The sequence below is a fragment of the Caretta caretta genome, chromosome 8 (genome assembly GCF_965140235.1).
Source record: "Caretta caretta isolate rCarCar2 chromosome 8, rCarCar1.hap1, whole genome shotgun sequence".
Taxonomy (NCBI): domain Eukaryota; kingdom Metazoa; phylum Chordata; order Testudines; family Cheloniidae; genus Caretta; species Caretta caretta.
Genome location: NC_134213.1, coordinates 10,684,477 through 10,704,381, shown reverse-complemented (window position 1 = coordinate 10,704,381; position 19,905 = coordinate 10,684,477). Strand labels below are relative to the sequence as shown.

General features: G+C 42.5%; 1 long non-coding RNA gene across 1 annotated transcript in view; it reads right to left on the bottom strand.

Moving 5' to 3' along the window:
* The window catches only part of LOC142073072 (uncharacterized), a 32,417-nt gene extending 16,422 nt beyond the window's left edge, over window positions 1-15,995 (bottom strand). The window contains exon 1 of the long non-coding RNA XR_012669760.1: window positions 15,954-15,995. This is a non-coding gene — a long non-coding RNA (uncharacterized LOC142073072). The remainder of the gene's footprint in view (window positions 1-15,953) is intronic.
* Window positions 15,996-19,905: the final 3,910 nt, after the last annotated feature.

The window sequence follows — 19,905 nt, the reverse complement described above, 5'->3', positions numbered from 1 at the left end:
TTACTAACATTGTTAGCTTTTATGACTGCCGCTGAACATAGGGAGGATGTTTTCAGAAAACTATCTACAATGACTCGAAGATCTTTCTTGAGTGTGACCAGATTATTTAGATCCCATCATTGTCCGTGTATAGTTGGGATTATGTTTTCCAGTGTGCATTACTTTGCACTTATCAGCGCTGGGTATACCGTTAGTTTGAGGCTCTATTGTGGTATTTTTAAATAGTTTTCATGCAGCTTACAGGCATTTTACTCTTGTGACAGTTCCTTTTAAATTTTTATTTAACTAGCTTCCCCATTTTGCATAAAGTTCCCCTTTTTGACATTGAAGTCTACTCTGGTGGGTTTCTTCGGTATTCCCCTCTTGTCCCTCCACCAAGATGTTAAATTATGCAAAAAGAAAAAGGAGTACTTGTGGCACCTTAGAGATTAACAAATTTATTTGAGTGGTTGAGTTATATTCGCCTCTTGTACCAGTGCCTCTATCAAATTTTCTGGCTTTTTTGGTGCATTACAACAGTTAATCTGCTTTCCATAAAGTATCAGTTTCCTAACTGTGAATGGTTTAAATCTGTCCCAACATGTAATTCGCACTCCAAGCAATTTACAGCTACAGCTATAAAAGGGTACTGTATCTTCCAGATTAATACTTTAAAAACTGTTGAAACAACAGAATTGATTGCCAGTTGTCTTGTTACTGGTGAAGCAAGCCAAGATTTTTCAGCTTGTGCATAGGGAAAAAGAACCATCACTGCAAATATACACTATTTTTCTTTTAAGATAGAAAAATGGATTGATACTTGTTACATGTGTTCAGGTATTAAGTGGTTAAATCCCGGTTTTGTTAGGAAACTATGGTTCCTGCTGCCTTGTGATCTGAATTTATGTTAAGATATTCAAGGACAGGAATTTTATTTGAAGGTGTTCAGTCACCATTTGTACATACAGGTAGAGCGCAATCCTTCCCTTGAAATCAATGGGAGTTTTGCCATTAGTTTCAACAGGATCAAGAGTGGGCTCTTAGAGAACTGTTTGGTTCAATAAGGACAAAATCTTTCTAAGGAAGCCAAAAACTGCATTATAATTTATAGGCTATAAAGGTGTCTTACCCTTGATAATATAACTATAGAAGGTTCCTGGTTTTGATATTCCTAGTTTAGTCCTTTTCACATTGCAAATTCCTAATTCAGTTCAAAAGGAGCACTGATTTAGTGTAGAAATGAATTACCCAGTGTCCTACGCATTCAGATTCAGGCTAAGGTCATTCACTGATGAAGCATTGTAATGAAACTCATGCTGCAGCTGCTTGCACAATGCTGGGCTTATGGACACGTACAGCTTTTTTGCAGATTCACTCTCCAACGTTTACGGAAATAGATTATTCTGTAATACTGTATTTCATACAGAGGGTATGCTGGCCAATGAAATAGAATGCAGCACTCCCATAACAGAGAACATAAATTGTCATTTTGGAACATTATTACTAAAATTATGAATGTGGCCCTCTTCTCCAATGAATTTATTATGCAGAAAAAATATAAATATAGTTCATAAATAAATTTCTTCAGTATGCTACTAATCCATGCCACACTCACATACTTAACGGGAGAATCAATCAAAGCATCAGTATTCTTAGTAAGGGTTTCTATTAAGAATTAATATCATGCTGGTCAAAACTCTATTTGCAGACCCAGGTGTCACAAAAACAGATCAAACATAGGGTCAGTGAGCACCCAATCTTTTTCTGTTAATAATAATTTACCAATGCTGAGCACTTTTAAATATGGTGATCATGTGACTTGCATCCCTTTTTTCATCTGCCACCTTAACTTGATTATATTTTCTGTTATAAAAAGTAATAGACTATTTTTGAATGTGTTATTGTAGCCATGTTGGGCCCAGGATATTAGAGAGACAAGGTGCTTGAGGTAACATCTGTTATTGGACCAACTTCTGTTAGTAAGAGTCAAGCTTTAGAGCTTACACAGAGCTGACCTGCAGAAGATCTCTGTAAATTCAAAAGTTTCTTGTCTCTCTTTTTGACTCTGACAGCCTGGCCCAGCAAACCCTTAATCATGTTCATGTCAGTGTGGTGTGAAGAATTAGGCCACATAATGCTGTATCTTAGTTGCCATAATGCACAGTCCTCTTCACATCTAGTCAATAGTCCCATTTCTAGCACCCTTTCTACGGAACTGCATGTGGCTTGGAGATGGCAATTCCTCCGTTCACTCATATGTTTGGATGTCCATGGGGAGGGCAATCTAGACCAGTCCCTAACTGTCATGCCCTTGATTTTCAGATTTGAATTGTGAGCATACAGATACCAAGTATGATAGGATGGATATAGGCTACTATTCCCACTCAGTGCAGCTCTGGAGAGAGCACACACATCCTTTGTCCATTGTCGTGTGAATGAAGTATCTGTTTTATAATCTATTAGGAGAAAGATTATAGTCATTCTTCGTGTTGCATTGAAATGTGTCTAATGTCATATTTAATGTGGGAAAAGCCAAATCTACCTTGCACCAATGTGTAATGTAAGCAGCCCACCACATTACATTGAACATTCCATCCTTTCCACCCCCCCTGCAGTGAATAGTGGAATATCTCAACATGGCTCCTATTTCATTTTATTCTGATGAAATTTCTGGTCATAGAATAATAAAGGAATGGTGCACTTATTTATTATGCATTTCAAAGCCAAATACATTTCATTCTCCTTTGACTCACAATTTGCCTTTCCCTGTTCTAAATTGGACAGAAGAGCATTAAAGAAAGAGTTGTGACTACCAAGAGGACTGTATTCCATAGTAATTCTTCAAAATAGAATAGTATCCAGCATTGTTTGGCATAGTCTGAACCTTCCATACAATTGGTAAACTAAATTGTTTTGTTTAGTAGAAAAAGCAAGGGATGTTCAGTAACAAAGTTCTGATGAGTGGTTAGAGGTAGTTGCTTATTCCCTGAGTTGCATCAATGGGATTGGATGGTAAAAAGTACAGCCTTTGAACAAGATGCAGCCTTGCCGAATTATTTTTGCCATGGTAGCAAATGTACAGCTATTAGTTTGAAATCTAGTCTTCAAATTTTGTAGCTCAGGCTCATTGAAGTTTTAAACCCCTCCACAATCTGGGTAGTCTGGATTTCAGGTTCAGATTTCAGTGGATACCTAAGATTTGAGTTTAAAAAAAAAAGGGGGGGGGGGCTAACCCTAATCTGGTGTAAGTCACTGTAGCTGCTTAGATCCTTGGCTGGTGTAAATTGCCATAATTCTAGTCAATAGAGCAAGGGCAGCTTCCACCAGTTGAGGATCTGGCTTGTGTTTTGAAATGCAGCATTAATTATTATTATAAGTCTTTGCTAGCAGTGGTTCTGCTTACTGCAAGTCTATCTTGAAGATAATTCCATTGATTAGGCAGGAGTGGAGAAGGAACTGTTGTACAATCACAACTTTTCTTCTGGAGGACAAGAATGGTATCACCTGCACACAGTACCAGTTCTCACTGGTCCAACCATGTGCTCCTGGGAGGAGCTGAATGACCTTGACTCTTGGTGTAGCCAAGCTCATCTGTTTCCTGCAGCCACAGCAAAAATAAAGGCAGCAACCACTGCAGCATATGGGAGTTTTGCCACTGACTCCAATGTGAGAGGACTGGGTACTCAGCACCTCCCAGGAGTTGCTCAGTATCTTGCATAACCGGGCCCTAGAATGCCATTATACCTTAGAAGACATTGTTCTGCCCTTAAACAAATGTGACTTTTGCCCTTCTTTTACTTATTTTATCCAGTGACATTTGGCCATTTTCAAACAAATACCTTGAAAGCCTCCTTCATTGGGGGGATTCAGCTTTATCTGGCTGTGCAGCATAAAATTCCTGTACTGCCTCTCTTGAAAAAGACTCCTGTGTCAAAGGGCAGGTTTCACTCTGTGACAGGTTTCAGAGGAACAGCCGTGTTAGTCTGTATTCGCAAAAAGAAAAGGAGGACTTGTGGCACCTTAGAAACTAACCAATTTATTTGCTGTAGCTCACGAAAGCTCATGCTCAAATAAATTGGTTAGTCTCTAAGGTGCCACAAGTCCTCCTTTTCTTTTTACTCTGTGACAGGAGCACCGTAGGCTATAGCTGCTACTGATGTAACTCTAGGCTTCTGACTACAATGCACAGATCTTCAAAGTTGGGTAGAAAAGCACGAGCATGGCAATCTTGGTTTTGGAGAGAGAAAGGAAAACTTTGGTTAAGATTTTCAGGGCCATGCATGCCATAAAATGGCTTTTCTGGCAGCTGCAATTGCCATATTTAACAGTATCAGGGCCTCCAGTATCTGGATTTTGTACTGCAGGGTATTTATATTGCAGCTTGAAGATGCACAGATCACGGACATATTCTACATCTGTTTGGAGAGGAGTGATAAGTGAGACTGCTTTACATTGATGTACATTCTGGCTATTTTCCTTTACTGCACAGCAAACACTGACTGGGGACTAAAAATCCCAGTGAGATGAGAGATGTTCTGGCAGCGTAAGTCTATCTAAGGGCTCCCTTCTGAGCTGGCAGAATGCAAGTCTCTGAATATGGTAGTTAGACAATTATTTGCTGTAGTTGGCCAGCAGATTCTGCCTGGCCCTATGGTGGGTGCACAGAATGGGAGGGGAGCTGGTAGGGGGAGGGGTACAGAATAGAGGAGCCTGGTGTCACTTATACACCCTGGAGAAGAGCCTGGCATCATTTCACTCAATAGACTGGTGATGCACAATGCTCCAGACAAGGCTTCCCAGACATACACACCAGTTAGTAGAGGTGGCTGGCTGCACTGAGGGGAGGAGAGGAGAGAGTAAGAGGATGCTGAACCAACCACAGCCCCTGCATGCTGGAAGATACAGGAACACTTCTGTCAGTGATGATTAGCCCAGCAAGTGACACAGCTTTGCCATAAAGGGCAATTACTGAGCCTAGCAGCAAACTGTCTCACAGGCAATGAAGTACACTCCTGAGCAGAATTTCCCTGCAATCTCTCAAATATCAGCATCCTTATAGAAGGTAATAGGGACTGCACAGTACTGAATAGCTTCCAGAACAGCATGGGTGATATTAACCAACCAGATGCCAGAAGCATAGTTAACCTTCTGGAAAAAAAAATCTAAAATATGTTTTCCTAATGTCACTAACCATTTTCTTTTCAGCCTCTCTCAGGTAGTCACTATGCATGTCAATGTGTAATTCTATTGATTTGCCCCAAATATAACTGTAAATTCAACATTCAGGTGTAGCTATTCAAAGCAGCTTGCAGGGATTTAGCCATGTAATTTCTTCTGACAAGAGTGAGACGTGATTAAAACCTAGCTCACGGCTTTGAAATTGTACTTCCTGGAACTGCGTTTTCCTCCTATAGTGGCATCAGTGCTGTTTTAATGTAACCTTGGCTGCCAGAAACGGATGAGCTTGAAGTAAGTGAGGTGACAGGGTTGTGCGGTGGCACACCAGCAAAGTGACCCATTACCTCTGTTTCATGCAGATTTCTGGTCCTGCTACCGCCAGACACAGTCAGCCAGAGTATCTGCTTTGCAGAATTGTGATCAGCAAAGCAGAGCAGAGGTGGGGATAGCTGACAGAAAAGTTCTGGTTCCCTAATTTTCTACCCAGCCCACAGTCTCAGCTACAAGAAGAAAAGGAGGACTTGTGGCACCTTAGAGACTAACCAATTTATTTGAGCATGAGCTTTCGTGAGCTACAGCTCACTTCATCCGATGAATACATCCATTGAAGTGAGCTGTAGCTCACAAAAGCTTATGCTCAAATAAATTGGTTAGTCTCTAAGGTGCCACAAGTCCTCCTTTTCTTTTTGCAGATACAGACTAACATGGCTGCTACTCTGAAACCAGTCTCAGCTACGTTACTCTAACTTGAGCTATCTGGCAACACAATATCTAAGGGATCATCTGGCAGCTGAGCATAGCCAAAACAAAAACCACTTTAGCCGCTCCTTCTCCACTATCCCTCCTAGTGGTGTAGGAGGAGTATGGCAATACTGGCTCCATGCCTGTTAGGGATTCTGATTGCTCAGGAAACCCCAGTCTCATCTCCCTTCACATCACCTGAGTAGTACAAGGTGAAAATAGCAGGGCACAGAATCCATTCCAGTGGGCATAGAAAGAGTATTGGATAAGGGGGCCGTTACTGAAATGGAAGTTAATCCAAGACAGACGTGCACATGTGCCAAGTCAGATTTCCATAAGGAAAGCTATAGAAGTCCTGCCAGCGCAACTGACTGGGAGACAACCAAAGTTAGTGGATACTTTTGAAAACTGAAGCCTTGACAAATGCTTGCCCCTCCCTTCACTCAAACTTTCACTTCCAGTCTCTCCTGTTTTCTTTCTTCCTCTTCTCCTTCCATTATTTCTAACTTCTCATTTCATTCACTCATCTCAGGATGATGATTGTCCTTCAAAACTCTGATTTGCTTAGGAAACTAAATGTTACCTCAGAATTCCCCACAGTAAGAATAGAGAATACTGAAGATATGGAGGGATGACTACTGTAGTTAGTCAAAGTAAAACAGAAACCAATTAAGAGTTACTACAGTCGTATTTCCTGCCTTTATGGTCTTTTAACACACACACACGTATGAACCATCAGTCTCTAGGCTTATTTACAGCACTTTCCAAATGACACGAGAACAAAAAACCCCACACACTCAGAAGCTATCTTAAACAAGAACTACAATCACCACAAGCCAGAAAAGATATTAACCCAGTCTCTTGCTCTGACCAGAAACATGGCAGTTATTCAGGAGCCCCTTCTTCCAAGAAGCACTCTGATTTAGAACCTTGAGCATTGCTCCTGGTGTAATTCCAGATTTTAACGAGACTAAAGAGTAACCCAAAAAAAAAAAAAACCCCACACCCCATACACATTCTTGATGCAAGTAACATTACCCTTGTTACTCATTTTCTAATGAGAACAGGAACATTTGTGAGCTATAGATAAATTATCCACTGTGTATGTATGAATGACCCACCTTGTCAATGTAAAGCTGAACTGGGAGATGGTATTCATAGCTCCTCAGTAAAGAGTTATGCCTTTATGGTTTTAAGGAGGCCTGTTCAAGCGTCCCTGGATGAATGTGGAAGAAGATACTTTCAGTAAGAAGAATACAGTCCCAGATTCTCTGTAGTATCCAAAGAGTGCTTTAGTGCAACTCAAGAGGGATTAGCAAACATGACTTTAGGCAATATTTCTGCTCCCTCGGTCCTGGGCTAGCTGTTCACTAGGTTGATCCCCCTCAGCATAAGTTACAACAGCATTCAGGCTGCTCTAACTTGTGTAGGCTGCAAACAATCTCAGTGACCTTTTACAGCAACCAGATATCAGCAGGGCATAGGCATGCTTTCCCTGCTTAAATCAGCTCCACATCCCTACAGGCTTACCTTACATGACACCTCCATGGCTAGCAACACTGGTTCTAGAGTCACTTTGTGCCAGTTGCCCAAGATCTGGGCCATGGAATTCTCCACCATTCTAGCTGGCCCCTTTTATAGCTCAGCTACTGCTGAAGACAGACAACAATGCAGCTTATGACGGTAAGCAAGGCATTTGTGTTTGTAATAGTGCCATAGAATATCTTCATTGGATTGGTAATGTTTTGTTCATGCTACACTAATCTAACATAATATTACTTTCATACTGACATAAGCCACCGACATGTAACAATGCTGGTGTAAAAAAATATTATCTGAATAATATGAACAACACAATGGAGAATTGTATAGTTTAGAGACACTTTGTCAACCCATTTTGCTGGCAGTTTTCCCCACAGTGCAACTGAATGTTTGGGTTTAATTTACTGGAGTGCTAAGAGACAGCTGTGAGCACTGGTATAAAACAGTTAATCAAATTTTAAATCCACCTAGCAAGAAGATATTGACAGTCACTACATTTATGTGCTCTGGCTTTGTACATGTTACTCACTAGGACAATGTTCCAACAGGGTTTTGAATTCTTCATTTAGCTTTATAGCATCAATTACAATGCACTAATCAAGGAGAGTCATTTACAATGAAGCAAGATAAATTGTACAATGTAAACCATAGATGCAGAGTAAAACATCTGAAAAGATAATACAGTTCTACCTGGCTAAGCAAAGGACAACCACAGCTTTTTATATTCCAATATTAATTTAAAGGTTTTCGTAATATCCTAATTCTAATGTACTCTTCAATAGCCCATAATTACTGCAGCCTCCTAAAAGCAAAGAAAGCCAGGGCTGTAAAGCATGGCTCACCTCACACTGAAAGCACAAAGTTCATTTTTCCCCTTTCCATTCTACTTTTATACAACCATGTAACTGAAATCTGTGCTGCACTCCAGCAGTCAGGTGTCATAGCCAGTTGATTTTTTTTTTTTGCCTTGAAAATAACAAATCAGTCATACTTTCTGGGCCTACCATAAAGAAGTGGCATCCATGCGCCAGGTTTTAAAGAATTCAGCATCAGCTTTCACGAGATAAAGGGTGAGATGATGCATCCTGCTGATCATCTTGTAAACGTCAGAAAGGTTTGGACTACTTGTCATGTCTTGTTTCAGACTGTTTACAGCCACTTTGGGGCAGAGGCTGTGGCAATTATCAGGAACTGAGTCACAGTGCTGAATTGAACGGTGTCTTCAGATCAGGTTCTCTCATCTAGCTAACAATTACTTCATGCAAATAAAACAGAACTTAATTTCCTAAACTGTGAGGTAAACTGTCAGACAATCTGCTTTCTTCTTGTACTAGTAAAGAGCACATATTGTATTATTTCAGTGTCACTTCATATGCTGAATGCTCAGTGAATTCCTTGCTAGTATATTTTATTACAACACGGTGAAATAATAGGAAAAGGTTTACGTGGTAAAAATATGTACTTGGTAATTTGGGTCAAGCCATCACAGACACTACCAAAGGCATGCAAAACAAACCAACAAAAACCACTGACCTGTGTGGCATTTGCTTTGCCCTGATGAAATAAGGTGTAAATCCTCAGAAATACTAATGCAGGAAGATAATGTAATTACGCAGGAAAGGTTAGCCGTGTTTATTCTTATGACAGTAAATCGCATGGGATTAACAGTTCAAATGTATTGCACTCTTGCCGTAGCATTGTACTGCTATGAGGAAAAGAACAAACTGAAGAGGACCCAAACCAAAACCTTGGATCTAAACATCCTTAAATGTTGAGGAGACTCCTGGGGCATAACAGGCAGGGTCCCAGTCCCTTGGCCAGGTCTGAACAGAGACCCAGCAGCCACCGCCTCCCCTTGCCATGCCGGAGATAACAGTGCAGTGCAGCCCATAGCTGGGAACCTCCTAGCTATGCAGAAGCCCAAAATGGAGGAGGAGGAGACCCTGCTGGAGTCCTGGCACTGTGGACAGGGCAGTGGTAGGGAAGGGAGCTGCAGCCTACAGGCTTTTCACAGGGAGCAGGGGTGCTGGGAGCCCCATGGGACTGTTCTCAGGGCTATGCCCTGCCCTGGCATGTCTCAACACTTTCTTCCCTGGCTAAAGCCTCCCAAATGGGCTTGTGTCTGGTTCTGACCTCTACAAGCTGTGAGTTAAGCTGAGCCATGCCTGTAGGGCACCCTGCACCCCACTGTCTTTGCTGCTCTGGGACAGGTGCCTTAGTGGAAAGGGGTCCTCTCTCTGGGCCCCCTCTTTAGGAAACTTTTGGTTGTGCCCCTGGGAGGCTCCCACCAGCAAAAACAAAAGTCAGCACCTGTGGAACAGATTATTTCAGAGAACTATCCACAATGACTCCAACATCTTTCTTGATGGGGAGCAGCTAATTTAGACTCTTGTCATTTTGTATGTAGAGTTGGGATTATGGCTTCCTATGTGCCTTTATCAACACTGAATTTCATCGGCCATTCTGTTGCCCAGTCACCCAGTTTTGTGAGATCCATTACATGTCACAGGAGAAAATGTTGATTTCATAATATTTTATCATTGTGACCACAGCTGTTCCGTTTGTACCCCATGTCCCTACGTACTTGGGCATATCCACTTAGAGCAACGAAATATACTGCCCTTGATGGGCAGAGGTGCCTCCTCCCCTCACAGTGGGACATATGAGGACCTGCAGAAATAATCCATCAAGGCTGATGCTGCCGTCATGGAGCAGTCCTGCATCTCTTTTACAGCCTCAGAGGGATGACTCCTTTCTTCTGAATTCCCCCACCAATTTGCCCAGCACTCAGCCCTGCATCTCATTTTGGGCACTGCTAGGAACAGGATTAACTCTCCCTGCCCTTCCCCTAAAATATCCTGAAAAATGAACCTGAAAGCTAAACACATTTAACTCCGGCACCACAGAAAATAGGAAATCAAGTCTAGCTGCTTTTAATAAAAAAAAAGTGCCCCATTTGTCTGCACGTCTTAAAACTGTTGCCACATGGTATTGTTGGCCTGTGGAAGAGCATCAGAGACATCACCTCAGAACTTCCATTAACCTAATAGATCCATTGTATATTGTTGTAGAGGGACAGCTGCCTCACTCTGGGAGAACAAGGGAAAAGAAGCCAAGCTAGGCTGATTGGGGAAGCAGCCACAGCTGTGGCCAGCTCAATTAGGGCCCAGCTGGCCCTGAGAAGAGGGCTGTGGGCCAGGAGCTGGAAGAGTCTCACTCTAGCCCTGGAGTGGGAAGGGCTAGCTGCCTGAGAGGCAGGTACTGGAACAAGCACGGTGCTGGGGAATAGGGCAAGGGAGCTCCAGCCTGGGGAAAACCCCAGGCTGCAGGCCTTGTTGAAGGCCTATCAAAGGTACTGGGGCTGCAGAGATACAGCCTGGAAATAGGCAAAGGCAGCAGGTCCCACCCCCTTGCCAATGATGAGTGGCCATTACAGACTGCAGTCTGCCCTAGTGAGTGGGGGGTTAGATGATGACTGGCCGTAGCCATGGAGGCAAGGTGGGTTTAGAGGGTTGGGGGTTCCCCTGGGAGGGGAAACCCAGAGTAAGAAGGTACTGCTGGGGGCAGAACCCCCAGGTAAAGCGGTACTGGGGTCCAAGCGGGATGGGGCCACTGGCAGGTGAGACACCAGCCTGCAGAGGGCACTCCATATGCTGGAAAAGAGCTAATTACCAGCAGGAGGTACCACACCAGTGAGTCTCAACCTTGCTACAATTGTTCTTTTAAATATATAATACTAGAGGCTTAAAGCACATGCTGTCACGCAGTTGTGTAGCAGCTGGGCTAAGATATCCACTATCTGTGCAGTGTCCCTCATAGAGCCAATGCAATGTTGCATTGCAAATTAGTTGGAGTGTAAGGGTGGTGATTGGTTGAGTAACCTCTGATATCACAATGATCTAGGCCTTTTGGCAGGGGATAGATGTGCCTTACTGTAGCTATACACTACACAAATATAATTTGTAAAGTCAAAATGGCTGAGAACCTAAAAATTGGTGCTATTAAGCAGCCATGAATCCCAATGGATTACTGAACCTCGTGATAGTCTGAACAAAGAGTTCTGATCCATGCTTATAGCTGATTCCATCACTTCACACTTACTCAGATGTTCTAGGCCTCGGAGTCTCAGACACTGAGTGACAATCCTGAAATCTTACATAGATAGCAATGCTGCCTTGCAATGAAAACATTAAAATTAAGAATTGATCCAAATGAATATCTTCCAACTACTACATTTGGGGCAAAATTCATTCCTTAGATCTACAGGGTGTGCTTCACCTACAATTTCTGTTTCCAGAAGTGCAGAATACCCATTGGCCTTAAATTCTGTGGCGTTCCTAGAATATTAGAATCCAAATCCACCCACTGATTTGAGAAGAATTTGCTCTTAGAAGCTGAATTTCCTTCAATATTGTGCATTTTCTATTTGGAAGTCAGTTTCTGAAATCATGCAAAATAAGAAATTAATGTGTGCTCCTTATTAAACCTTGATTTTATATTTCATGATATACTGAGTTTTCTGTTGACTCTGGCCTTTTCGAATTTCATTTTGTGTTGAATTCATGTTTCTGTTCACAGCTACATACCAAGATGACCAAGTGTTCCATTCTGAAATTTACAGAACAATGGAGTTGACATTGCTACTGCCTTTGCACTGGAGAAATTAATGGGCCTATCTGCAGAAAAAGGTACCCCAAATTGTGAGTAAAGATATCTGAATATGGGCCTAAGGAATCAGAGGTCATTTTATTTAAAAATTCTTTGTATTTGAACAGATCATTTTCCACTTGTTACAAGCGGAGTTGCAGAATGTTTGTGCCATTCTTCAATAACTTTGGGAATAAACTTAAATTTGTCAGTTTTTCAGCAATGTTAAGAACCGCATTATGATACTTACTGGGTTATGTAAGAGAAATTTCAGCTAGTAGCTGGGGGAGAGGAAGTGGGGGGGGGGCAGGAAGTCTCTTGTTAAATCCTTCATCTAAACAAATCTATGTTAGAGATGTTTCAGAGTAGCAGCCATGTTAGTCTGTATTCGCAAAAAGAAAAGGAGTACTTGTGGCACCTTGCATCCATTGAAGTGAGCTGTAGCTCACGAAAGCTTATGCTCAAATAAATTGGTTAGTCTCTAAGGTGCCACAAGTACTCCTTTTCTTTCTATGTTAGAGAGCAAACTTGGTTCATAGGACAGAGAATAAAAATCATCCATAGTCAATTTGTTTATCTTTCATCTAGCCTTGAGATTCCACAGTTAACTAGCTTTCATCTGGGAAAGAGTAAGTCTGAGGGGTGCGTACTATTAGTTCATGCATTCAAAATTGATTACACTTCCTTCTGAGTAAAAACTTCAGACAATATTTTATTTCCCCTTTGCGTGAAGTCCAGGATGACTGCTACTGAGTCATTCATACTCTAAAATTGTAGTCTAAAATTAAATAAGACTGGAAAAACCTAGAGGGTTTCACAGGGAGATTTGAGAATGACATAATACATGCTTTAGTACAATCAGGGAAGTGTAGTTAATAACATTTTCTCTCAAATTTTCTTCAGTGTATATTATCTTAGAGCTACAGATAAAAGAATGAGACGAAGTGCTTTTATAAAGGAAGGTAAGTCTCATTATGCCCATTTTACAGATAGGGAACCATGAGGCACAGTGAAATACCTTATTCTAGGTCACACAGCAGAGTCGGAACTATCACCCGGCTGTTAGAGTAATTCACAACCTTGGATAAAATGATTGATTATATATGGCCAGATTCTGCCATCCTTATTCCCATTAACAGTAATAGTCTCATGCATTTCAAAGGGACTTCTTGAGGTGTATTTCTACTCAGTCTGAGTAAGAGTATCATAAACTGGCCCACATTGGGTTATACATGTGGGAACCACACTACCATGCTCTAACCATTGTTATCAAATATGTATTCATATGGTTTAATGTGCTTTATGCTTAATCTAGCAAGGTTCTGAGCACCTGCTGTGAGATCTTGAGCACTGTCAATCCCCATCAAAGGGAAGATGAACACACTCAGACCTTGCAGGTTGAGGCCCAGAATGCACACATCTGGGAACTGGGCTTCCCAGCAACGATGACAAACCAAGAGTGTGTTGTCAGATCCTATTTAAACCTTTTTAAGTCAAAGCATCTTCTAACATGTTTACAGAAGAGCTTGCTTGACATTTAGTCACATTACAGACAAATTTACAGACTAAGACGCTGTCAGTGGTGTTGGAACAGATAATATTCATGATTTTGCCTATTCCCACATCCCTTGGGACAACAATAAGCATGTTAATGGCAAAGGGGAAGGCCAGCGACACAGGCTTTTTGCACGCATCCTCCTGTGCAGGCATAAAATGCACTTCCCACAAGCATTTGAAATGGTCATGCAAACGTTTGTACAAAGTGAGCCTAAAAGGGGTATAAAATACGTCATGAGTTAAACTAGTTTAAAATTCTGGTTTTCAAGAAGTGCTTTGCAGTGTCCACCCAGCTGTGTTCTTTCCTAAACTATCATAGTTTCCTAGCCTAACAGTGAATGTTCCCGTTACCTCTTAGACAATACATGCTCACAGCTGCTTCAGAACCACAGAGATGATATGAGCAGTTACCACAACAAGGGATCCCTTCACTACTTCGTAGCTTTGCTAAGTCAGTAATGGATTTATAGTGTCACAGTTTCAGGGTAATTGCTCCTGCATTCCCCTTCGGTGGTCCCTCAAGGGCACCAACTCTAAAGGTTTCTGGCTCCACTCCATCACTTCTTGTGGGCAGACTTGCAGCTCCCTCTTTTCTGAGCAGGGTTTTTCTAGGCTGCAGAGTTCCGTACCTACATGGTGGTATTCCCAGCAAGCCAGGCTGCCAAAACAGGACAGCATGTGCTCTTTGCTTTCTTGCCAAAGGCCATGAACAGCATGTTGCCCAGTTACAGGCTACTGCATGTTTTTTTTATAAGCAAGCCCATTTATTCTTAAGGTGACACCATTACAGAGAAAATACGTTTAAAACAATAAAAGAACCTACATGCATACCAGAAAGCTTACCAGAGGTCACGTCAACTCAGACCTTGGTCTCTGGTAGGAGACAGTCCTACAAGACCCACAACTGGGTTTTCCAAGGTTATGAGTTCATAATTGTCTCAGATTCAGAACCATAACACAGGCTGGGCAGGTTTTGTTTTTTTGGGTTTTTTTTTGGTTTTTTTTTTACACTACAGCTCGAGCCTTTGATCTCAAGTCTCTGGGAAAAGAGATCAGTGGTTCCCAAACTTGTTCCGCCGCTTGTGCGGGGAAAGCCCTTGGCGGGCCGGGCCGGGCCGGGCCAGTTTGTTTACCTGTCACGTCCGCAGGTTCGGCCGATCGTGGCTTCCAGTGGCTGCGGTTCACTGCTCCAGGCCAATGGGAGCTGCTGGAAGGAGCACAGGCCGAGGGACGTACTGGCCGCCACTTCCAGCGGCTCCCATTGACCTGGAGCAGCGAATGGTGGCCACTGGAAGCCACGATTGGCCGAACCCACGGATGCGGCAGGTAAACAAACTGGCCCGGCCCGCCAGGGGCTTTCCCCGAACAAGCGACAGAACAAGTCTGGGAACCACTGAGAGAGGTAATGAACACTCCTCAGGGTGTAACTCCCAAAGGCTGGGTTTTGTATAACTGGAGATAGGGAATTTGCATTAACTTCTCCCTTGGTAGTCCCCGGGAAATTCACTTCACACTTATTGTCCCAAAAGTCCATTCCTATCTGGCACACTTTCAGTATAGTCCTTTGAACTCCCAGGCCACACATAACATCTCTTCCCTGGAGACATTACATACAATCTCATCCCACAATAATACATAAACCATTCTCTGTCGGTGCACACTTACCTCTCATGAGCACCTCCTGATGGGTGGGTGCAAGTCTGCACTCTCTCTTCACAGTGCCCCCTGTCAGCTGTTGCCCTCATCAGCCCTCCAGCTAAATCACACAATAGCTAAAATGGATTAAACCCTTCTGAGGTAACACAATCCAACAAATGGCTGGCCCTCTCTGTGGTCTTCAGCCCTGTCTCTAGGCCTATTTAAAGTCTAGCCCCTTTCTTGGGTTTCTAGTATGGAGTCTTATTGCTGCCTTGGGGCTTAGGCCCCTTCCACAGTAGCCAGTGGGAGGACCCAGGCCCACCCACTACTCCAGATCCCAATCCAGGGACCCTACAGATAACAGCCACTTGTTTCTTTCTTTAATAGTTGTTACTGCTGTATTCCCTGAGCTGCTTCCCACTCTGTCCCATCACCTTCTTGGATTCTCCATCTGTCCCCTGTTTGAGTAGGGTATCGCCCAGGCCTCCATGCCTGGAGAGTTTCTCCTTCTCTGTCCTAACTTCTCAGTCTTCTCTCAGGCCTCTTTGCCTGGAGAACTTGTAACATTCTCTGCCCCCTTTTTAATCAAGAGTCTCTGTCCCAGGCCTCTGTGCCTGGAGAGTGTCCCATCCTGTCCCTGCATGAGCAGGGTTGCTCCCCAATCGCTTTACCTGTGGTGTTTCACAGCCTTTCAGTCCGTCTTCACCCTTCTGGTTCCAGTCAGTAACTGATCTTAGCCTCTGCAGCTCCTTTTTATCTGAGACTACTGTGCTCTGATTGGCTGATTCCCGGCAGCTTTTCCAGGCGGGCCTGGAAGACTCACCTTCACTGCTCCTTTTCTGGGGTGGGGTGTGGTAGGACTGTGAGGCCTCCAGCAGGAGGCTTCAAAGAGCCTGACACACCACATTCTCTTAATACAGTAGACTCCAAAGATACTTAAACTCAATAAAATCTCCCAAGGATATTGCAGGAAATTGCCATATCTGTCACACAGCGCTTGAATATTTATTCCTCCATGTCAACAGTGGATTCCCACCTACTGCAGTCATTACGAAGCCTCCCAGTGAGCTGTTACAAAGCAGACAGTTTTGCATCTGCATCTCTTCCAAGGGGTGATGTGCATAAGGAAACATCTTCCATTATTTCAGTCTAGTGCACCTTCCTGGTTCTTTTGTCAGTTTAAGGAATCATGATTCGGATTTGAAAGCATGGTGCAAATTATTACCACTCATTTCTCTACCCTGGATGATGTGCTACCAAAAAAGATGATAAACCCATTTGAGACCGAATAAAGAGTAAACCCCTCTGAAAACTTATTGCACAGTTGCTCCACTAACTATACTGTCTAGCAGAGGATTGTTCAGTGCTGAACATACAGAGCATCAGTCCTTGCAAATCCGAAGTCCCTGGATTGCCTTTCATTGAATCCTAGAATCATAGACTTTAAGGTCAGAAGGGACCATTATGATAGTCTAGTCTGACCTCCTGGGATAACGCAGGCCACAGAATCTCACCCACCCACTCCTGTAACAAACACCTAACTTATGTCTGAGCTATTGAAGTCCTCAAATCATGGTTTAAAGAATTCAAGGTGCAGAGAATCCTCCAGCAAGTGACCCGTGCCCCACGCTGCAGAGGAAGGCAAAAAACCCCCAGGGCCTCTGCCAATCTGCCCTGGAGGAAATGATGGAATGAGGGCGAGGGGGGGGGGGGGAAGAAAAACACAGGACACCAAAAGCCTTGGAACTTTTTCTCCATATTGGTGAGCGCTTACTGACTTCCGTGGACTCCTTATGTAACTAAGTGGTCATTAATGTGAGTAAGCATAGGCACTGACTCCAGCCCTAAGAAATGTGGGCTGGGCAGATCTTGACAACTGAGTGTTTACTTTTTTGATTTTGAGCTTTAGATCTAATCCATACTGTGAAGCAATGACATGCTAGCAGGTTAACTCCAGTACCAGCTGGTTTATCATTTACACTATTGTGCGAGCCTATTCTTGTGTGTAGTGATGAAAGGAAGGAATTACAGACTCTTGTGCAGCCCTGGCATCCTGTTCCTTTTTAATTCGGGCACTGTGCCTTTAATCGCTGATTGTCATCTCATAGCATATGATTAGGATGCTAGCCATGCAGAGGAGGAGGTTTGAGTACACTTGCTCTTCTGAGTTGGAGGTAACTTTGGTTTCATTATCCCTAGCTTTTTTTTGTTTTTAATGAGTAATACTTTAAAAGGATGGCAGGTTTTACTGGACTTTCTTGAGCAGCATTCAGTTTGACTGACATTAGTAGGCAAACTCGCCAGTCTAACTCAGTAATAGCATTTGCTGATGCACGACTTGAATGAATTATTTTATTTAATTGGTTGAGTTACTGGGATTATTCTCTCTCTGGGCAAGAATCTGGAGTTCTGGGTCTGTACAAGTGCAGAGAATCATTTATTCAATTAATGTCTTTTTTTTCCTCCCCCCACCCCAAGAACAACTTGCGATTTTTGCAAATGTGTTTATTTGAAATGTATTTTGCAAATGTATTTAAAGCTAATTGCATTCTTCAGTGCACGGCTGAACTGGGAGCTGATTCTGGCAGGGAGGGTTAGATGAAATCAATGGGAATGCAGGATAGGCCAAATTCTAGTAAAACAATGATTTCAGTGAGAGAGAGGTGAAAACATCACTTATCACATTTCCTCTTGGGTTGTGTTAATATTTGCCTTTTACTGGATGATCTCCATACTTTAGGATTTGCACAATTCCCAAACAACTTTTAGTTGTGCAAAAGTAGCTCAGCTCAAACTTGTGAACCTCTTATTTTGGGTGGGGGCTGATTTAGCTTTTCTAAGGATCACTATTTAAAATTACTATTAAACATTATTTTCTACCTTGGGGTACCCCTGGACAGCCATCAAGACAGTGCCACCAAGGTTAATTCAGCGCTGAAGAATGAAACTGCTATTCCAGTGAATTGGCTCTGCTGCAGGTAGTACAGCGGAGACAGCTTAGTTTAGTTTAAGCAGGCTTAGTGGTGTGGATGGACAAACCAGCTCAGAAAAAAAACCCAGACTGGTAAATTGGGTGGCCTATATACAGCAGGCTACTTCCTTTGCTGCTGAATACAATGGACTCCAACAGAGCTACATTGATTTACTACAACAGGTGAAGCTTTGGCCTTATATATTTTTTTCACTTGAATTTCTCCCTCACCTTCTCTACTTTTTTCCCATAGTCTGTGCTCCCCCCCCCCCCCAGTTCTCGCTGGCATAATTTATTGCCTTCTCTCCTAACAAGAATTGTAAAGTAATGACTCAAGGCTGAGCTGAATTTCTGAACCATGTTATTGGGGTGGGGTATCATCATGAGCAAAACAAGCTTGCCATCTTTAGTTTTTACACATGTCCTGCAACTGTAAGTTTTAAAATGCAGAAGATTGATCACCTAGGAAATTATTATTACTGCCACTACTTTTAGATTAGCACTGCAATTGCAAATGAGTGTATATGTCAGGATATTCCAGTGAAAGATAAATAATGGGACATGGATTCCCATAAAAGAAGGAAAGCATAGACCCACTCACTGACCAGTTTTTTTCATACAGCATCAGTACAGAGTTTTACCACACAAACACTTATTTGTGATACGATATATGTAAAGGAAGCTCAAAGAGATAGGAATACATTGTAAGCAGAAAAGCCACTCAGAAACAGAGGGCTATAAAAAAAAAACACCCATTGTAACAATATTCTTTAATGCCTCGTGAGCTTTCAGTTGAAGAGAAGTTGATGCAGAGAGCCTGCAGGCATTATCATTTAGTGCTGTGATTCTGTCATACCTCACAAGCTAAACAATGAGAGCGACAAGGTGGGTGAGGTAATATCTTTTATTGGACCAACTTCTGTTGGTGAGAGACAAGCTTTTGAGCTTATACAGAGCTCTTCTTCCTCCCCCACCTTGTCTCTCTAATATCCTGGAACCAACACATCTACAACAACACTGCATAAGCTGAACAATGTCAGCCCCTCCCTATGAACTTGCATGGTGTTCTCAGTTTCATATTCTCCCTTGTAACTATCACTTGTTATTGTAACGTATGAGCCATATTTTTATTATTGTGTATATTTTGTTTTCCATATTAAAAAAAAAACTGTAGAAGGCTTTTCATCCTCTTCAATTCCTTGTGATAAATATATCTGCATGTTGGTACTTTCCCTCCAGGGCTATTCCAGAATGCTATTTGGGGAACAAAAATCACCAAATACATACAAAGAAAAGGAGTACTTGTGGCACCTTAGAGACTAACCAATTTATTTGAGCATGAGTCTCTAAGGTGCCACAAGTACTCCTTTTCTTTTTGCGAATACAGACTAACACGGCTGTTACTCTGAAACCTGTCAAATACATACACAAACTCTTGATTTCTTTAAGAGGGTAAAATTGATTGATTTTGGGTGCCCCAGCCCCCGCTAGAATTACTATGGTTTAGGACATGACCTGCACTTTCAGATAAGTATTCTACAGCATTGCTTCTCAACCAGAGATACATGTACCCTTGGGGGGTACTCAGAGGTCTTCCAGGAGGTACATCAACTCATCTAGATATTTGCCTAGTTTTACAACAGGCTACATAA